The 19,986-nt window shown below is 33.5% G+C and overlaps 13 non-coding genes across 13 annotated transcripts; 5 read left to right on the forward strand and 8 right to left on the reverse strand.

The window, feature by feature from the left end:
• The first annotated feature begins 62 nt into the window (after nucleotides 1-62).
• Nucleotides 63-134, forward strand: TRNAQ-UUG (transfer RNA glutamine (anticodon UUG)). The gene has a single exon. It is a non-coding gene; the product is annotated as a tRNA-Gln (tRNA).
• Nucleotides 135-959: 825 nt separating this feature from the next.
• On the reverse strand, nucleotides 960-1,031 carry TRNAQ-CUG (transfer RNA glutamine (anticodon CUG)). Its single transcript has one exon. It is a non-coding gene; the product is annotated as a tRNA-Gln (tRNA).
• A 2,438-nt stretch (nucleotides 1,032-3,469) lies between these two features.
• Nucleotides 3,470-3,541, reverse strand: TRNAQ-CUG (transfer RNA glutamine (anticodon CUG)). Its single transcript has one exon. It is a non-coding gene; the product is annotated as a tRNA-Gln (tRNA).
• A 1,548-nt stretch (nucleotides 3,542-5,089) lies between these two features.
• On the forward strand, nucleotides 5,090-5,161 carry TRNAQ-UUG (transfer RNA glutamine (anticodon UUG)). Its single transcript has one exon. It is a non-coding gene; the product is annotated as a tRNA-Gln (tRNA).
• An 825-nt stretch (nucleotides 5,162-5,986) lies between these two features.
• On the reverse strand, nucleotides 5,987-6,058 carry TRNAQ-CUG (transfer RNA glutamine (anticodon CUG)). Its single transcript has one exon. It is a non-coding gene; the product is annotated as a tRNA-Gln (tRNA).
• A 1,547-nt stretch (nucleotides 6,059-7,605) lies between these two features.
• On the forward strand, nucleotides 7,606-7,677 carry TRNAQ-UUG (transfer RNA glutamine (anticodon UUG)). The gene has a single exon. It is a non-coding gene; the product is annotated as a tRNA-Gln (tRNA).
• Nucleotides 7,678-8,502: 825 nt separating this feature from the next.
• TRNAQ-CUG (transfer RNA glutamine (anticodon CUG)) lies at nucleotides 8,503-8,574 on the reverse strand. The gene has a single exon. It is a non-coding gene; the product is annotated as a tRNA-Gln (tRNA).
• Nucleotides 8,575-11,012: 2,438 nt separating this feature from the next.
• Nucleotides 11,013-11,084, reverse strand: TRNAQ-CUG (transfer RNA glutamine (anticodon CUG)). The gene has a single exon. It is a non-coding gene; the product is annotated as a tRNA-Gln (tRNA).
• Nucleotides 11,085-13,522: 2,438 nt separating this feature from the next.
• On the reverse strand, nucleotides 13,523-13,594 carry TRNAQ-CUG (transfer RNA glutamine (anticodon CUG)). The gene has a single exon. It is a non-coding gene; the product is annotated as a tRNA-Gln (tRNA).
• Nucleotides 13,595-15,142: 1,548 nt separating this feature from the next.
• On the forward strand, nucleotides 15,143-15,214 carry TRNAQ-UUG (transfer RNA glutamine (anticodon UUG)). The gene has a single exon. It is a non-coding gene; the product is annotated as a tRNA-Gln (tRNA).
• Nucleotides 15,215-16,039: 825 nt separating this feature from the next.
• TRNAQ-CUG (transfer RNA glutamine (anticodon CUG)) lies at nucleotides 16,040-16,111 on the reverse strand. The gene has a single exon. It is a non-coding gene; the product is annotated as a tRNA-Gln (tRNA).
• A 1,548-nt stretch (nucleotides 16,112-17,659) lies between these two features.
• On the forward strand, nucleotides 17,660-17,731 carry TRNAQ-UUG (transfer RNA glutamine (anticodon UUG)). The gene has a single exon. It is a non-coding gene; the product is annotated as a tRNA-Gln (tRNA).
• An 825-nt stretch (nucleotides 17,732-18,556) lies between these two features.
• Nucleotides 18,557-18,628, reverse strand: TRNAQ-CUG (transfer RNA glutamine (anticodon CUG)). Its single transcript has one exon. It is a non-coding gene; the product is annotated as a tRNA-Gln (tRNA).
• Between the last annotated feature and the right edge of the window lie 1,358 nt (nucleotides 18,629-19,986).

Here is a 19,986-nt window from a genome sequence, read left to right on the forward strand (position 1 = left end):
GAATATTAAAAACTTTGACATTTCCACATTGCTGCAGCAGTTTGCACTCCTTTCACATGGGAGGTTCCATGGTGTAATGGTTAGCACTTTGGACTTTGAATCCAATGATCCGAGTTCAAATCTCGGTGGGACCATTTTATGACTCTTGACCAAATCATTTTCTTTCAAGTGTATTCATTAATATCACATATCTAATACCGGTAGGGTGAAAAATTAATTTATTGATTATACTCTAAAAGTTTACTAGATGTGAGCAAATAATAGAATTTTTACAATACCTGGAAACTAAATGGCTCAAAATAATGAGAGATTTTACAAACTCACTCTGGTTTCTCAAACTCATCACAGGGGCTTGATGCACGACATTACTTTTTAAAATCTTACTGTTATTGATAAGGGGAACAAGGAACTTTTTAATTGCAAAGCATTCATTAAAACAAAACTTGAGGAGTCAAACTTTGTATTACGGGGACCGAAGATGTGCAGTTTGAATAATAATCTTGAAATTCAGACGTACAAAGATTTTACACACTGATTTTCAACAGTAAATCCACAACCAATAAAGTTGAATCTTTTGAAAGACATGTCAAAGGTGTGAATCTGAAATTCACTTTCAAAGAAATTCACAATGAAATGCACTGTGTAACTCCAGCATGTTGTCAGCTAAGAAATCAGCAAAAATGAACTATCTCATTACTGGCCATATAGATGAGAAAGGAAAATAAACTCATGTTTACAATGTGGATGTGAAAGAACAGTTTCTAGGTTCAGCTTCAATATTTATGTTTATGAATAATTGATATGTTCATATTGTCTAACAGCTATCTAGATGGATAAAGCTATGTATGCATCTATACATACTTATGCGTTCATACGCATCAGTATAAAACATTGATATTAGGTTTTTTCTAGACCAAATTCTAAAAAATGAGTTAAACAGTGAATTTCATTATTGTAGTAGGTCCCACCGAGATTTGAACTCGGATCGCTGGATTCAGAGTCCAGAGTGCTAACCATTACACCATGGAACCCTCTCACACAAGAGTGCCTTTTCCATTGAGACAAAAGAGAGCGCATCAGTGATGTCCTTCTCTTATATTGATAAAAAGATATCTCATTTGAATGGTCATAGTGGATAGAGATTTAATGTGATTTGATTCTTTTCAGCTATATTCTCTATAAAAGTGTTAAATATTCAAATGTTTATCTGAATATAAAAGTTATATCACAATGTTCATCTTTGCCTGTAGCATAATAAAACAGTCTACATTTCCAGACTACTGAAGCAATGTCTCTGTCTCCTGCATGGGTGGCTCGATAGAGCAATGGTTGGCAATTTGGACTTTGCATCCAATGATCCGATTTGAAACCTTGGAGGGACTTTTTTTATTACTCTTGAGCTTTTCCATTTCTTCATCTTTGTTCATTGATAGCTCAAATCCAACACCAGTAGGTTGAAAGAGTCAATTATTGAATGCTTTCAAAATGTCCATCAGCTTGAACAAGTTACATAAATACAAACTTTACAATACTTTGACATCAAATTTCTTCACAAAGTAGTTAGCCATTATAAAATCATATCCTGATTTTCTCAAACGCATTTCAGACGGGTGATTCACAGCATCACTTTTTTAAGCTTTCCCGCTATTGATAAGGCGAAAATAGCACATTTTGAATGAGAAGTTTTCTTCAATCAAACATAGAGGAACCCAAATGATGATCTCATTCAGCTAGTAAAAATGTTGTTTTATATTAGTATGGAAATCGTGAAAAGAAAATGTTTTTCATGCTGATTTACAACAGTTGATCTCCAATCGTAAAATATAAGCTTTTGGTCGGAGGCATGACAGGTACTGATCAAATTCTCATTTTTGAACTTCATTCAGAAATCATATGATATGCTTTGTATACATCAACTGTATTGTTGGATCAATAATGAGTAAAAAGTGACTATCTCAATTTCAGGACATATAAAAGAGAAAGAAGTAGAAACTCATGTTTCAAATGCTGAGAGGCAACAACTGTTCATGATTTTCACCTCCACTAATTATATTTATTTTTATAATCTATATGTTTATATGTTCCTATAAATATACAGAGACATATAGCTATATATACAGAGATACATATGTACAGGTTGATTTTTACATGTTTATAAGTAAATGTGATGTTGTTCCAAATAAAACTTTTAAGAACTGAATGGAAAAGAAAATTGTAATGTTCAGATAAGTCCCACTGAAATTTGTACTCAGATCCCTGTTTTCAGAGTCCAGAGTGCTAACCACGACACCATCCACCCTCCCGTACCAGGGTGAGCTTTCCATTTTGACAGAAGAGATTTGCCTCAGGGGGCAACTTATCTTTCATTGAAAAATATTATCTCACATAAAAACCACTGTTCAACAGAGTTATAACGTTATTTGAGTCTTTTGGGCAACATCCTTCCCCAACATAGTTCAATATGCAAAAGTTTACCAGAATAGGAAAGCAATCCAATTCAGTTTCTCTTTGACAGTAGAATATTAAAAACTTTGACATTTCCACATTGCTGCAGCAGTTTGCACTCCTTTCACATGGGAGGTTCCATGGTGTAATGGTTAGCACTTTGAATCCAATGATCAGAGTTCAAATCTCGGTGGGACCATTTTATGACTCTTGACCAAATCATTTTCTTTCAAGTGTATTCATTAATATCACATATCTAATACCGGTAGGGTGAAAAATTAATTTATTGATTATACTCTAAAAGTTTACTAGATGTGAGCAAATAATAGAATTTTTACAATACCTGGAAACTAAATGGCTCAAAATAATGAGAGATTTTACAAACTCACTCTGGTTTCTCAAACTCATCACAGGGGCTTGATGCACGACATTACTTTTTAAAATCTTACTGTTATTGATAAGGGGAACAAGGAACTTTTTAATTGCAAAGCATTCATTAAAACAAAACTTGAGGACTCAAACTTTGTATTACGGGGACCGAAGATGTGCAGTTTGAATAATAATCTTGAAATTCAGACGTACAAACATTTTACACACTGATTTTCAACAGTAAATCCACAACCAATAAAGTTGAATCTTTTGAAAGACATGTCAAAGGTGTGAATCTGAAATTCACTTTCAAAGAAATTCACAATGAAATGCACTGTGTAAGTGCAGCATGTTGTCAGCTAAGAAATCAGCAAAAATGAACTATCTCATTACTGGCCATATAGATGAGAAAGGAAAATAAACTCATGTTTACAATGTGGATGTGAAAGAACAGTTTCTAGGTTCAGCTTCAATATTTATGTTTATGAATAATTGATATGTTCATATTGTCTAACAGCTATCTAGATGGATAAAGCTATGTATGCATCTATACATACTTATGCGTTCATACGCATCAGTATAAAACATTGATATTAGGTATTTCTAGACCAAATTCCTAAAAAATGAGTTAAACAGTGTATCTCATTATTGTAGTAGGTCCCACCGAGATTTGAACTCGGATCGCTGGATTCAGAGTCCAGAGTGCTAACCATTACACCATGGAACCCTCTCACACAAGAGTGCCTTTTCCATTGAGACAAAAGAGAGCGCATCAGTGATGTCCTTCTCTTATATTGATAAAAAGATATCTCATTTGAATGGTCATAGTGGATAGAGATTTAATGTGATTTGATTCTTTTCAGCTATATTCTCTATAAAAGTGTTAAATATTCAAATGTTTATCTGAATATAAAAGTTATATCACAATGTTCATCTTTGCCTGTAGCATAATAAAACAGTCTACATTTCCAGACTACTGAAGCAATGTCTCTGTCTCCTGCATGGGTGGCTCGATAGAGCAATGGTTGGCAATTTGGACTTTGCATCCAATGATCCGATTTGAAACCTTGGAGGGACTTTTTTTATTACTCTTGAGCTTTTCCATTTCTTCATCTTTGTTCATTGATAGCTCAAATCCAACACCAGTAGGTTGAAAGAGTCAATTATTGAATGCTTTCCAAATGTCCATCAGCTTGAACAAGTTACATCAATACAAACTTTACAATACATTGACATCAAATTTCTTCACAAAGTAGTTAGCCATTATAAAATCATATCCTGATTTTCTCAAACGCATTTCAGACGGGTGATTCACAGCATCACTTTTTTAAGCTTTCCCGCTATTGATAAGGCGAAAATAGCACATTTTGAATGAGAAGTTTTCTTCAATCAAACATAGAGGAACCCAAATGATGATCTCATTCAGCTAGTAAAAATGTTGTTTTATATTAGTATGGAAATCGTGAAAAGAAAATGTTTTTCATGCTGATTTACAACAGTTGATCTCCAATCGTAAAATATAAGCTTTTGGTCGGAGGCATGACAGGTACTGATCAAATTCTCATTTTTGAACTTCATTCAGAAATCATATGATATGCTTTGTATACATCAACTGTATTGTTGGATCAATAATGAGTAAAAAGTGACTATCTCAATTTCAGGACATATAAAAGAGAAAGAAGTAGAAACTCATGTTTCAAATGCTGAGAGGCAACAACTGTTCATGATTTTCACCTCCACTAATTATATTTATTTTTATAATCTATATGTTTATATGTTCCTATAAATATACAGAGACATATAGCTATATATACAGAGATACATATGTACAGGTTGATTTTTACATGTTTATAAGTAAATGTGATGTTGTTCCAAATAAAACTTTTAAGAACTGAATGGAAAAGAAAATTGTAATGTTCAGATAAGTCCCACTGAAATTTGTACTCAGATCCCTGTTTTCAGAGTCCAGAGTGCTAACCACGACACCATCCACCCTCCCGTACCAGGGTGAGCTTTCCATTTTGACAGAAGAGATTTGCCTCAGGGGGCAACTTATCTTTCATTGAAAAATATTATCTCACATAAAAACCACTGTTCAACAGAGTTATAACGTTATTTGAGTCTTTTGGGCAACATCCTTCCCCAACATAGTTCAATATGCAAAAGTTTACCAGAATAGGAAAGCAATCCAATTCAGTTTCTCTTTGACAGTAGAATATTAAAAACTTTGACATTTCCACATTGCTGCAGCAGTTTGCACTCCTTTCACATGGGAGGTTCCATGGTGTAATGGTTAGCACTTTGGACTTTGAATCCAATGATCCGAGTTCAAATCTCGGTGGGACCATTTTATGACTCTTGACCAAATCATTTTCTTTCAAGTGTATTCATTAATATCACATATCTAATACCGGTAGGGTGAAAAATTAATTTATTGATTATACTCTAAAAGTTTACTAGATGTGAGCAAATAATAGAATTTTTACAATACCTGGAAACTAAATGGCTCAAAATAATGAGAGATTTTACAAACTCACTCTGGTTTCTCAAACTCATCACAGGGGCTTGATGCACGACATTACTTTTTAAAATCTTACTGTTATTGATAAGGGGAACAAGGAACTTTTTAATTGCAAAGCATTCATTAAAACAAAACTTGAGGAGTCAAACTTTGTATTACGGGGACCGAAGATGTGCAGTTTGAATAATAATCTTGAAATTCAGACGTACAAAGATTTTACACACTGATTTTCAACAGTAAATCCACAACCAATAAAGTTGAATCTTTTGAAAGACATGTCAAAGGTGTGAATCTGAAATTCACTTTCAAAGAAATTCACAATGAAATGCACTGTGTAAGTCCAGCATGTTGTCAGCTAAGAAATCAGCAAAAATGAACTATCTCATTACTGGCCATATAGATGAGAAAGGAAAATAAACTCATGTTTACAATGTGGATGTGAAAGAACAGTTTCTAGGTTCAGCTTCAATATTTATGTTTATGAATAATTGATATGTTCATATTGTCTAACAGCTATCTAGATGGATAAAGCTATGTATGCATCTATACATACTTATGCGTTCATACGCATCAGTATAAAACATTGATATTAGGTTTTTTCTAGACCAAATTCTAAAAAATGAGTTAAACAGTGAATTTCATTATTGTAGTAGGTCCCACCGAGATTTGAACTCGGATCGCTGGATTCAGAGTCCAGAGTGCTAACCATTACACCATGGAACCCTCTCACACAAGAGTGCCTTTTCCATTGAGACAAAAGAGAGCGCATCAGTGATGTCCTTCTCTTATATTGATAAAAAGATATCTCATTTGAATGGTCATAGTGGATAGAGATTTAATGTGATTTGATTCTTTTCAGCTATATTCTCTATAAAAGTGTTAAATATTCAAATGTTTATCTGAATATAAAAGTTATATCACAATGTTCATCTTTGCCTGTAGCATAATAAAACAGTCTACATTTCCAGACTACTGAAGCAATGTCTCTGTCTCCTGCATGGGTGGCTCGATAGAGCAATGGTTGGCAATTTGGACTTTGCATCCAATGATCCGATTTGAAACCTTGGAGGGACTTTTTTTATTACTCTTGAGCTTTTCCATTTCTTCATCTTTGTTCATTGATAGCTCAAATCCAACACCAGTAGGTTGAAAGAGTCAATTATTGAATGCTTTCAAAATGTCCATCAGCTTGAACAAGTTACATAAATACAAACTTTACAATACTTTGACATCAAATTTCTTCACAAAGTAGTTAGCCATTATAAAATCATATCCTGATTTTCTCAAACGCATTTCAGACGGGTGATTCACAGCATCACTTTTTTAAGCTTTCCCGCTATTGATAAGGCGAAAATAGCACATTTTGAATGAGAAGTTTTCTTCAATCAAACATAGAGGAACCCAAATGATGATCTCATTCAGCTAGTAAAAATGTTGTTTTATATTAGTATGGAAATCGTGAAAAGAAAATGTTTTTCATGCTGATTTACAACAGTTGATCTCCAATCGTAAAATATAAGCTTTTGGTCGGAGGCATGACAGGTACTGATCAAATTCTCATTTTTGAACTTCATTCAGAAATCATATGATATGCTTTGTATACATCAACTGTATTGTTGGATCAATAATGAGTAAAAAGTGACTATCTCAATTTCAGGACATATAAAAGAGAAAGAAGTAGAAACTCATGTTTCAAATGCTGAGAGGCAACAACTGTTCATGATTTTCACCTCCACTAATTATATTTATTTTTATAATCTATATGTTTATATGTTCCTATAATATACAGAGACATATAGCTATATATACAGAGATACATATGTACAGGTTGATTTTTACATGTTTATAAGTAAATGTGATGTTGTTCCAAATAAAACTTTTAAGAACTGAATGGAAAAGAAAATTGTAATGTTCAGATAAGTCCCACTGAAATTTGTACTCAGATCCCTGTTTTCAGAGTCCAGAGTGCTAACCACGACACCATCCACCCTCCCGTACCAGGGTGAGCTTTCCATTTTGACAGAAGAGATTTGCCTCAGGGGGCAACTTATCTTTCATTGAAAAATATTATCTCACATAAAAACCACTGTTCAACAGAGTTATAACGTTATTTGAGTCTTTTGGGCAACATCCTTCCCCAACATAGTTCAATATGCAAAAGTTTACCAGAATAGGAAAGCAATCCAATTCAGTTTCTCTTTGACAGTAGAATATTAAAAACTTTGACATTTCCACATTGCTGCAGCAGTTTGCACTCCTTTCACATGGGAGGTTCCATGGTGTAATGGTTAGCACTTTGGACTTTGAATCCAATGATCCGAGTTCAAATCTCGGTGGGACCATTTTATGACTCTTGACCAAATCATTTTCTTTCAAGTGTATTCATTAATATCACATATCTAATACCGGTAGGGTGAAAAATTAATTTATTGATTATACTCTAAAAGTTTACTAGATGTGAGCAAATAATAGAATTTTTACAATACCTGGAAACTAAATGGCTCAAAATAATGAGAGATTTTACAAACTCACTCTGGTTTCTCAAACTCATCACAGGGGCTTGATGCACGACATTACTTTTTAAAATCTTACTGTTATTGATAAGGGGAACAAGGAACTTTTTAATTGCAAAGCATTCATTAAAACAAAACTTGAGGAGTCAAACTTTGTATTACGGGGACCGAAGATGTGCAGTTTGAATAATAATCTTGAAATTCAGACGTACAAAGATTTTACACACTGATTTTCAACAGTAAATCCACAACCAATAAAGTTGAATCTTTTGAAAGACATGTCAAAGGTGTGAATCTGAAATTCACTTTCAAAGAAATTCACAATGAAATGCACTGTGTAAGTCCAGCATGTTGTCAGCTAAGAAATCAGCAAAAATGAACTATCTCATTACTGGCCATAAAGATGAGAAAGGAAAATAAACTCATGTTTACAATGTGGATGTGAAAGAACAGTTTCTAGGTTCAGCTTCAATATTTATGTTTATGAATAATTGATATGTTCATATTGTCTAACAGCTATCTAGATGGATAAAGCTATGTATGCATCTATACATACTTATGCGTTCATACGCATCAGTATAAAACATTGATATTAGGTTTTTTCTAGACCAAATTCTAAAAAATGAGTTAAACAGTGAATTTCATTATTGTAGTAGGTCCCACCGAGATTTGAACTCGGATCGCTGGATTCAGAGTCCAGAGTGCTAACCATTACACCATGGAACCCTCTCACACAAGAGTGCCTTTTCCATTGAGACAAAAGAGAGCGCATCAGTGATGTCCTTCTCTTATATTGATAAAAAGATATCTCATTTGAATGGTCATAGTGGATAGAGATTTAATGTGATTTGATTCTTTTCAGCTATATTCTCTATAAAAGTGTTAAATATTCAAATGTTTATCTGAATATAAAAGTTATATCACAATGTTCATCTTTGCCTGTAGCATAATAAAACAGTCTACATTTCCAGACTACTGAAGCAATGTCTCTGTCTCCTGCATGGGTGGCTCGATAGAGCAATGGTTGGCAATTTGGACTTTGCATCCAATGATCCGATTTGAAACCTTGGAGGGACTTTTTTTATTACTCTTGAGCTTTTCCATTTCTTCATCTTTGTTCATTGATAGCTCAAATCCAACACCAGTAGGTTGAAAGAGTCAATTATTGAATGCTTTCAAAATGTCCATCAGCTTGAACAAGTTACATCAATACAAACTTTACAATACTTTGACATCAAATTTCTTCACAAAGTAGTTAGCCATTATAAAATCATATCCTGATTTTCTCAAACGCATTTCAGACGGGTGATTCACAGCATCACTTTTTTAAGCTTTCCCGCTATTGATAAGGCGAAAATAGCACATTTTGAATGAGAAGTTTTCTTCAATCAAACATAGAGGAACCCAAATGATGATCTCATTCAGCTAGTAAAAATGTTGTTTTATATTAGTATGGAAATCGTGAAAAGAAAATGTTTTTCATGCTGATTTACAACAGTTGATCTCCAATCGTAAAATATAAGCTTTTGGTCGGAGGCATGACAGGTACTGATCAAATTCTCATTTTTGAACTTCATTCAGAAATCATATGATATGCTTTGTATACATCAACTGTATTGTTGGATCAATAATGAGTAAAAAGTGACTATCTCAATTTCAGGACATATAAAAGAGAAAGAAGTAGAAACTCATGTTTCAAATGCTGAGAGGCAACAACTGTTCATGATTTTCACCTCCACTAATTATATTTATTTTTATAATCTATATGTTTATATGTTCCTATAAATATACAGAGACATATAGCTATATATACAGAGATACATATGTACAGGTTGATTTTTACATGTTTATAAGTAAATGTGATGTTGTTCCAAATAAAACTTTTAAGAACTGAATGGAAAAGAAAATTGTAATGTTCAGATAAGTCCCACTGAAATTTGTACTCAGATCCCTGTTTTCAGAGTCCAGAGTGCTAACCACGACACCATCCACCCTCCCGTACCAGGGTGAGCTTTCCATTTTGACAGAAGAGATTTGCCTCAGGGGGCAACTTATCTTTCATTGAAAAATATTATCTCACATAAAAACCACTGTTCAACAGAGTTATAACGTTATTTGAGTCTTTTGGGCAACATCCTTCCCCAACATAGTTCAATATGCAAAAGTTTACCAGAATAGGAAAGCAATCCAATTCAGTTTCTCTTTGACAGTAGAATATTAAAAACTTTGACATTTCCACATTGCTGCAGCAGTTTGCACTCCTTTCACATGGGAGGTTCCATGGTGTAATGGTTAGCACTTTGAATCCAATGATCCGAGTTCAAATCTCGGTGGGACCATTTTATGACTCTTGACCAAATCATTTTCTTTCAAGTGTATTCATTAATATCACATATCTAATACCGGTAGGGTGAAAAATTAATTTATTGATTATACTCTAAAAGTTTACTAGATGTGAGCAAATAATAGAATTTTTACAATACCTGGAAACTAAATGGCTCAAAATAATGAGAGATTTTACAAACTCACTCTGGTTTCTCAAACTCATCACAGGGGCTTGATGCACGACATTACTTTTTAAAATCTTACTGTTATTGATAAGGGGAACAAGTAACTTTTTAATTGCAAAGCATTCATTAAAACAAAACTTGAGGACTCAAACTTTGTATTACGGGGACCGAAGATGTGCAGTTTGAATAATAATCTTGAAATTCAGACGTACAAAGATTTTACACACTGATTTTCAACAGTAAATCCACAATCAATAAAGTTGAATCTTTTGAAAGACATGTCAAAGGTGTGAATCTGAAATTCACTTTCAAAGAAATTCACAATGAAATGCACTGTGTAAGTCCAGCATGTTGTCAGCTAAGAAATCAGCAAAAATGAACTATCTCATTACTGGCCATATAGATGAGAAAGGAAAATAAACTCATGTTTACAATGTGGATGTGAAAGAACAGTTTCTAGGTTCAGCTTCAATATTTATGTTTATGAATAATTGATATGTTCATATTGTCTAACAGCTATCTAGATGGATAAAGCTATGTATGCATCTATACATACTTATGCGTTCATACGCATCAGTATAAAACATTGATATTAGGTTTTTTCTAGACCAAATTCTAAAAAATGAGTTAAACAGTGAATCCCATTATTGTAGTAGGTCCCACCGAGATTTGAACTCGGATCGCTGGATTCAGAGTCCAGAGTGCTAACCATTACACCATGGAACCCTCTCACACAAGAGTGCCTTTTCCATTGAGACAAAAGAGAGCGCATCAGTGATGTCCTTCTCTTATATTGATAAAAAGATATCTCATTTGAATGGTCATAGTGGATAGAGATTTAATGTGATTTGATTCTTTTCAGCTATATTCTCTATAAAAGTGTTAAATATTCAAATGTTTATCTGAATATAAAAGTTATATCACAATGTTCATCTTTGCCTGTAGCATAATAAAACAGTCTACATTTCCAGACTACTGAAGCAATGTCTCTGTCTCCTGCATGGGTGGCTCGATAGAGCAATGGTTGGCAATTTGGACTTTGCATCCAATGATCCGATTTGAAACCTTGGAGGGACTTTTTTTATTACTCTTGAGCTTTTCCATTTCTTCATCTTTGTTCATTGATAGCTCAAATCCAACACCAGTAGGTTGAAAGAGTCAATTATTGAATGCTTTCAAAATGTCCATCAGCTTGAACAAGTTACATCAATACAAACTTTAAAATACTTTGACATCAAATTTCTTCACAAAGTAGTTAGCCATTATAAAATCATATCCTGATTTTCTCAAACGCATTTCAGACGGGTGATTCACAGCATCACTTTTTTAAGCTTTCCCGCTATTGATAAGGCGAAAATAGCACATTTTGAATGAGAAGTTTTCTTCAATCAAACATAGAGGAACCCAAATGATGATCTCATTCAGCTAGTAAAAATGTTGTTTTATATTAGTATGGAAATCGTGAAAAGAAAATGTTTTTCATGCTGATTTACAACAGTTGATCTCCAATCGTAAAATATAAGCTTTTGGTCGGAGGCATGACAGGTACTGATCAAATTCTCATTTTTGAACTTCATTCACAAATCATATGATATGCTTTGTATACATCAACTGTATTGTTGGATCAATAATGAGTAAAAAGTGACTATCTCAATTTCAGGACATATAAAAGAGAAAGAAGTAGAAACTCATGTTTCAAATGCTGAGAGGCAACAACTGTTCATGATTTTCACCTCCACTAATTATATTTATTTTTATAATCTATATGTTTATATGTTCCTATAAATATACAGAGACATATAGCTATATATACAGAGATACATATGTACAGGTTGATTTTTACATGTTTATAAGTAAATGTGATGTTGTTCCAAATAAAACTTTTAAGAACTGAATGGAAAAGAAAATTGTAATGTTCAGATAAGTCCCACTGAAATTTGTACTCAGATCCCTGTTTTTAGAGTCCAGAGTGCTAACCACGACACCATCCACCCTCCCGTACCAGTGTGAGCTTTCCATTTTGACAGAAGAGATTTGCCTCAGGGGGCAACTTATCTTTCATTGAAAAATATTATCTCACATAAAAACCACTGTTCAACAGAGTTATAACGTTATTTGAGTCTTTTGGGCAACATCCTTCCCCAACATAGTTCAATATGCAAAAGTTTACCAGAATAGGAAAGCAATCCAATTCAGTTTCTCTTTGACAGTAGAATATTAAAAACTTTGACATTTCCACATTGCTGCAGCAGTTTGCACTCCTTTCACATGGGAGGTTCCATGGTGTAATGGTTAGCACTTTGAATCCAATGATCCGAGTTCAAATCTCGGTGGGACCATTTTATGACTCTTGACCAAATCATTTTCTTTCAAGTGTATTCATTAATATCACATATCTAATACCGGTAGGGTGAAAAATTAATTTATTGATTATACTCTAAAAGTTTACTAGATGTGAGCAAATAATAGAATTTTTACAATACCTGGAAACTAAATGGCTCAAAATAATGAGAGATTTTACAAACTCAATCTGGTTTCTCAAACTCATCACAGGGGCTTGATGCACGACATTACTTTTTAAAATCTTACTGTTATTGATAAGGGGAACAAGTAACTTTTTAATTGCAAAGCATTCATTAAAACAAAACTTGAGGACTCAAACTTTGTATTACGGGGACCGAAGATGTGCAGTTTGAATAATAATCTTGAAATTCAGACGTACAAACATTTTACACACTGATTTTCAACAGTAAATCCACAACCAATAAAGTTGAATCTTTTGAAAGACATGTCAAAGGTGTGAATCTGAAATTCACTTTCAAAGAAATTCACAATGAAATGCACTGTGTAAGTCCAGCATGTTGTCAGCTAAGAAATCAGCAAAAATGAACTATCTCATTACTGGCCATATAGATGAGAAAGGAAAATAAACTCATGTTTACAATGTGGATGTGAAAGAACAGTTTCTAGGTTCAGCTTCAATATTTATGTTTATGAATAATTGATATGTTCATATTGTCTAACAGCTATCTAGATGGATAAAGCTATGTATGCATCTATACATACTTATGCGTTCATACGCATCAGTATAAAACATTGATATTAGGTTTTTTCTAGACCAAATTCTAAAAAATGAGTTAAACAGTGAATCTCATTATTGTAGTAGGTCCCACCGAGATTTGAACTCGGATCGCTGGATTCAGAGTCCAGAGTGCTAACCATTACACCATGGAACCCTCTCACACAAGAGTGCCTTTTCCATTGAGACAAAAGAGAGCGCATCAGTGATGTCCTTCTCTTATATTGATAAAAAGATATCTCATTTGAATGGTCATAGTGGATAGAGATTTAATGTGATTTGATTCTTTTCAGCTATATTCTCTATAAAAGTGTTAAATATTCAAATGTTTATCTGAATATAAAAGTTATATCACAATGTTCATCTTTGCCTGTAGCATAATAAAACAGTCTACATTTCCAGACTACTGAAGCAATGTCTCTGTCTCCTGCATGGGTGGCTCGATAGAGCAATGGTTGGCAATTTGGACTTTGCATCCAATGATCCGATTTGAAACCTTGGAGGGACTTTTTTTATTACTCTTGAGCTTTTCCATTTCTTCATCTTTGTTCATTGATAGCTCAAATCCAACACCAGTAGGTTGAAAGAGTCAATTATTGAATGCTTTCAAAATGTCCATCAGCTTGAACAAGTTACATCAATACAAACTTTACAATACTTTGACATCAAATTTCTTCACAAAGTAGTTAGCCATTATAAAATCATATCCTGATTTTCTCAAACGCATTTCAGACGGGTGATTCACAGCATCACTTTTTTAAGCTTTCCCGCTATTGATAAGGCGAAAATAGCACATTTTGAATGAGAAGTTTTCTTCAATCAAACATAGAGGAACCCAAATGATGATCTCATTCAGCTAGTAAAAATGTTGTTTTATATTAGTATGGAAATCGTGAAAAGAAAATGTTTTTCATGCTGATTTACAACAGTTGATCTCCAATCGTAAAATATAAGCTTTTGGTCGGAGGCATGACAGGTACTGATCAAATTCTCATTTTTGAACTTCATTCAGAAATCATATGATATGCTTTGTATACATCAACTGTATTGTTGGATCAATAATGAGTAAAAAGTGACTATCTCAATTTCAGGACATATAAAAGAGAAAGAAGTAGAAACTCATGTTTCAAATGCTGAGAGGCAACAACTGTTCATGATTTTCACCTCCACTAATTATATTTATTTTTATAATCTATATGTTTATATGTTCCTATAAATATACAGAGACATATAGCTATATATACAGAGATACATATGTACAGGTTGATTTTTACATGTTTATAAGTAAATGTGATGTTGTTCCAAATAAAACTTTTAAGAACTGAATGGAAAAGAAAATTGTAATGTTCAGATAAGTCCCACTGAAATTTGTACTCAGATCCCTGTTTTCAGAGTCCAGAGTGCTAACCACGACACCATCCACCCTCCCGTACCAGGGTGAGCTTTCCATTTTGACAGAAGAGATTTGCCTCAGGGGGCAACTTATCTTTCATTGAAAAATATTATCTCACATAAAAACCACTGTTCAACAGAGTTATAACGTTATTTGAGTCTTTTGGGCAACATCCTTCCCCAACATAGTTCAATATGCAAAAGTTTACCAGAATAGGAAAGCAATCCAATTCAGTTTCTCTTTGACAGTAGAATATTAAAAACTTTGACATTTCCACATTGCTGCAGCAGTTTGCACTCCTTTCACATGGGAGGTTCCATGGTGTAATGGTTAGCACTTTGGACTTTGAATCCAATGATCCGAGTTCAAATCTCGGTGGGACCATTTTATGACTCTTGACCAAATCATTTTCTTTCAAGTGTATTCATTAATATCACATATCTAATACCGGTAGGGTGAAAAATTAATTTATTGATTATACTCTAAAAGTTTACTAGATGTGAGCAAATAATAGAATTTTTACAATACCTGGAAACTAAATGGCTCAAAATAATGAGAGATTTTACAAACTCACTCTGGTTTCTCAAACTCATCACAGGGGCTTGATGCACGACATTACTTTTTAAAATCTTACTGTTATTGATAAGGGGAACAAGGAACTTTTTAATTGCAAAGCATTCATTAAAACAAAACTTGAGGACTCAAACTTTGTATTACGGGGACCGAAGATGTGCAGTTTGAATAATAATCTTGAAATTCAGACGTACAAAGATTTTACACACTGATTTTCAACAGTAAATCCACAACCAATAAAGTTGAATCTTTTGAAAGACATGTCAAAGGTGTGAATCTGAAATTCACTTTCAAAGAAATTCACAATGAAATGCACTGTGTAAGTCCAGCATGTTGTCAGCTAAGAAATCAGCAAAAATGAACTATCTCATTACTGGCCATATAGATGAGAAAGGAAAATAAACTCATGTTTACAATGTGGATGTGAAAGAACAGTTTCTAGGTTCAGCTTCAATATTTATGTTTATGAATAATTGATATGTTCATATTGTCTAACAGCTATCTAGATGGATAAAGCTATGTATGCATCTATACATACTTATGCGTTCATACGCATCAGTATAAAACATTGATATTAGGTTTTTTCTAGACCAAATTCTAAAAAATGAGTTAAACAGTGAATCTCATTATTGTAGTAGGTCCCACCGAGATTTGAACTCGGATCTCTGGATTCAGAGTCCAGAGTGCTAACCATTACACCATGGAACCCTCTCACACAAGAGTGCCTTTTCCATTGAGACAAAAGAGAGCGCATCAGTGATGTCCTTCTCTTATATTGATAAAAAGATATCTCATTTGAATGGTCATAGTGGATAGAGATTTAATGTGATTTGATTCTTTTCAGCTATATTCTCTATAAAAGTGTTAAATATTCAAATGTTTATCTGAATATAAAAGTTATATCACAATGTTCATCTTTGCCTGTAGCATAATAAAACAGTCTACATTTCCAGACTACTGAAGCAATGTCTCTGTCTCCTGCATGGGTGGCTCGATAGAGCAATGGTTGGCAATTTGGACTTTGCATCCAATGATCCGATTTGAAACCTTGGAGGGACTTTTTTTATTACTCTTGAGCTTTTCCATTTCTTCATCTTTGTTCATTGATAGCTCAAATCCAACACCAGTAGGTTGAAAGAGTCAATTATTGAATGCTTTCAAAATGTCCATCAGCTTGAACAAGTTACATCAATACAAACTTTACAATACTTTGACATCAAATTTCTTCACAAAGTAGTTAGCCATTATAAAATCATATCCTGATTTTCTCAAACGCATTTCAGACGGGTGATTCACAGCATCACTTTTTTAAGCTTTCCCGCTATTGATAAGGCGAAAATAGCACATTTTGAATGAGAAGTTTTCTTCAATCAAACATAGAGGAACCCAAATGATGATCTCATTCAGCTAGTAAAAATGTTGTTTTATATTAGTATGGAAATCGTGAAAAGAAAATGTTTTTCATGCTGATTTACAACAGTTGATCTCCAATCGTAAAATATAAGCTTTTGGTCGGAGGCATGACAGGTACTGATCAAATTCTCATTTTTGAACTTCATTCACAAATCATATGATATGCTTTGTATACATCAACTGTATTGTTGGATCAATAATGAGTAAAAAGTGACTATCTCAATTTCAGGACATATAAAAGAGAAAGAAGTAGAAACTCATGTTTCAAATGCTGAGAGGCAACAACTGTTCATGATTTTCACCTCCACTAATTATATTTATTTTTATAATCTATATGTTTATATGTTCCTATAAATATACAGAGACATATAGCTATATATACAGAGATACATATGTACAGGTTGATTTTTACATGTTTATAAGTAAATGTGATGTTGTTCCAAATAAAACTTCTAAGAACTGAATGGAAAAGAAAATTGTAATGTTCAGATAAGTCCCACTGAAATTTGTACTCAGATCCCTGTTTTCAGAGTCCAGAGTGCTAACCACGACACCATCCACCCTCCCGTACCAGGGTGAGCTTTCCATTTTGACAGAAGAGATTTGCCTCAGGGGGCAACTTATCTTTCATTGAAAAATATTATCTCACATAAAAACCACTGTTCAACAGAGTTATAACGTTATTTGAGTCTTTTGGGCAACATCCTTCCCCAACATAGTTCAATATGCAAAAGTTTACCAGAATAGGAAAGCAATCCAATTCAGTTTCTCTTTGACAGTAGAATATTAAAAACTTTGACATTTCCACATTGCTGCAGCAGTTTGCACTCCTTTCACATGGGAGGTTCCATGGTGTAATGGTTAGCACTTTGGACTTTGAATCCAATGATCCGAGTTCAAATCTCGGTGGGACCATTTTATGACTCTTGACCAAATCATTTTCTTTCAAGTGTATTCATTAATATCACATATCTAATACCGGTAGGGTGAAAAATTAATTTATTGATTATACTCTAAAAGTTTACTAGATGTGAGCAAATAATAGAATTTTTACAATACCTGGAAACTAAATGGCTCAAAATAATGAGAGATTTTACAAACTCACTCTGGTTTCTCAAACTCATCACAGGGGCTTGATGCACGACATTACTTTTTAAAATCTTACTGTTATTGATAAGGGGAACAAGGAACTTTTTAATTGCAAAGCATTCATTAAAACAAAACTTGAGGAGTCAAACTTTGTATTACGGGGACCGAAGATGTGCAGTTTGAATAATAATCTTGAAATTCAGACGTACAAAGATTTTACACACTGATTTTCAACAGTAAATCCACAACCAATAAAGTTGAATCTTTTGAAAGACATGTCAAAGGTGTGAATCTGAAATTCACTTTCAAAGAAATTCACAATGAAATGCACTGTGTAAGTCCAGCATGTTGTCAGCTAAGAAATCAGCAAAAATGAACTATCTCATTACTGGCCATATAGATGAGAAAGGAAAATAAACTCATGTTTACAATGTGGATGTGAAAGAACAGTTTCTAGGTTCAGCTTCAATATTTATGTTTATGAATAATTGATATGTTCATATTGTCTAACAGCTATCTAGATGGATAAAGCTATGTATGCATCTATACATACTTATGCGTTCATACGCATCAGTATAAAACATTGATATTAGGTTTTTTCTAGACCAAATTCTAAAAAATGAGTTAAACAGTGAATCTCATTATTGTAGTAGGTCCCACCGAGATTTGAACTCGGATCTCTGGATTCAGAGTCCAGAGTGCTAACCATTACACCATGGAACCCTCTCACACAAGAGTGCCTTTTCCATTGAGACAAAAGAGAGCGCATCAGTGATGTCCTTCTCTTATATTGATAAAAAGATATCTCATTTGAATGGTCATAGTGGATAGAGATTTAATGTGATTTGATTCTTTTCAGCTATATTCTCTATAAAAGTGTTAAATATTCAAATGTTTATCTGAATATAAAAGTTATATCACAATGTTCATCTTTGCCTGTAGCATAATAAAACAGTCTACATTTCCAGACTACTGAAGCAATGTCTCTGTCTCCTGCATGGGTGGCTCGATAGAGCAATGGTTGGCAATTTGGACTTTGCATCCAATGATCCGATTTGAAACCTTGGAGGGACTTTTTTTATTACTCTTGACCTTTTCCATTTCTTCATCTTTGTTCATTGATAGCTCAAATCCAACACCAGTAGGTTGAAAGAGTCAATTATTGAATGCTTTCAAAATGTCCATCAGCTTGAACAAGTTACATCAATACAAACTTTACAATACTTTGACATCAAATTTCTTCACAAAGTAGTTAGCCATTATAAAATCATATCCTGATTTTCTCAAACGCATTTCAGACGGGTGATTCACAGCATCACTTTTTTAAGCTTTCCCGCTATTGATAAGGCGAAAATAGCACATTTTGAATGAGAAGTTTTCTTCAATCAAACATAGAGGAACCCAAATGATGATCTCATTCAGCTAGTAAAAATGTTGTTTTATATTAGTATGGAAATCGTGAAAAGAAAATGTTTTTCATGCTGATTTACAACAGTTGATCTCCAATCGTAAAATATAAGCTTTTGGTCGGAGGCATGACAGGTACTGATCAAATTCTCATTTTTGAACTTCATTCACAAATCATATGATATGCTTTGTATACATCAACTGTATTGTTGGATCAATAATGAGTAAAAAGTGACTATCTCAATTTCAGGACATATAAAAGAGAAAGAAGTAGAAACTCATGTTTCAAATGCTGAGAGGCAACAACTGTTCATGATTTTCACCTCCACTAATTATATTTATTTTTATAATCTATATGTTTATATGTTCCTATAAATATACAGAGACATATAGCTATATATACAGAGATACATATGTACAGGTTGATTTTTACATGTTTATAAGTAAATGTGATGTTGTTCCAAATAAAACTTCTAAGAACTGAATGGAAAAGAAAATTGTAATGTTCAGATAAGTCCCACTGAAATTTGTACTCAGATCCCTGTTTTCAGAGTCCAGAGTGCTAACCACGACACCATCCACCCTCCCGTACCAGGGTGAGCTTTCCATTTTGACAGAAGAGATTTGCCTCAGGGGGCAACTTATCTTTCATTGAAAAATATTATCTCACATAA

The sequence above is a fragment of the Triturus cristatus genome, chromosome 5_2 (assembly GCF_964204655.1).
Source record: "Triturus cristatus chromosome 5_2, aTriCri1.1, whole genome shotgun sequence".
Lineage (NCBI taxonomy): Eukaryota > Metazoa > Chordata > Amphibia > Caudata > Salamandridae > Triturus > Triturus cristatus.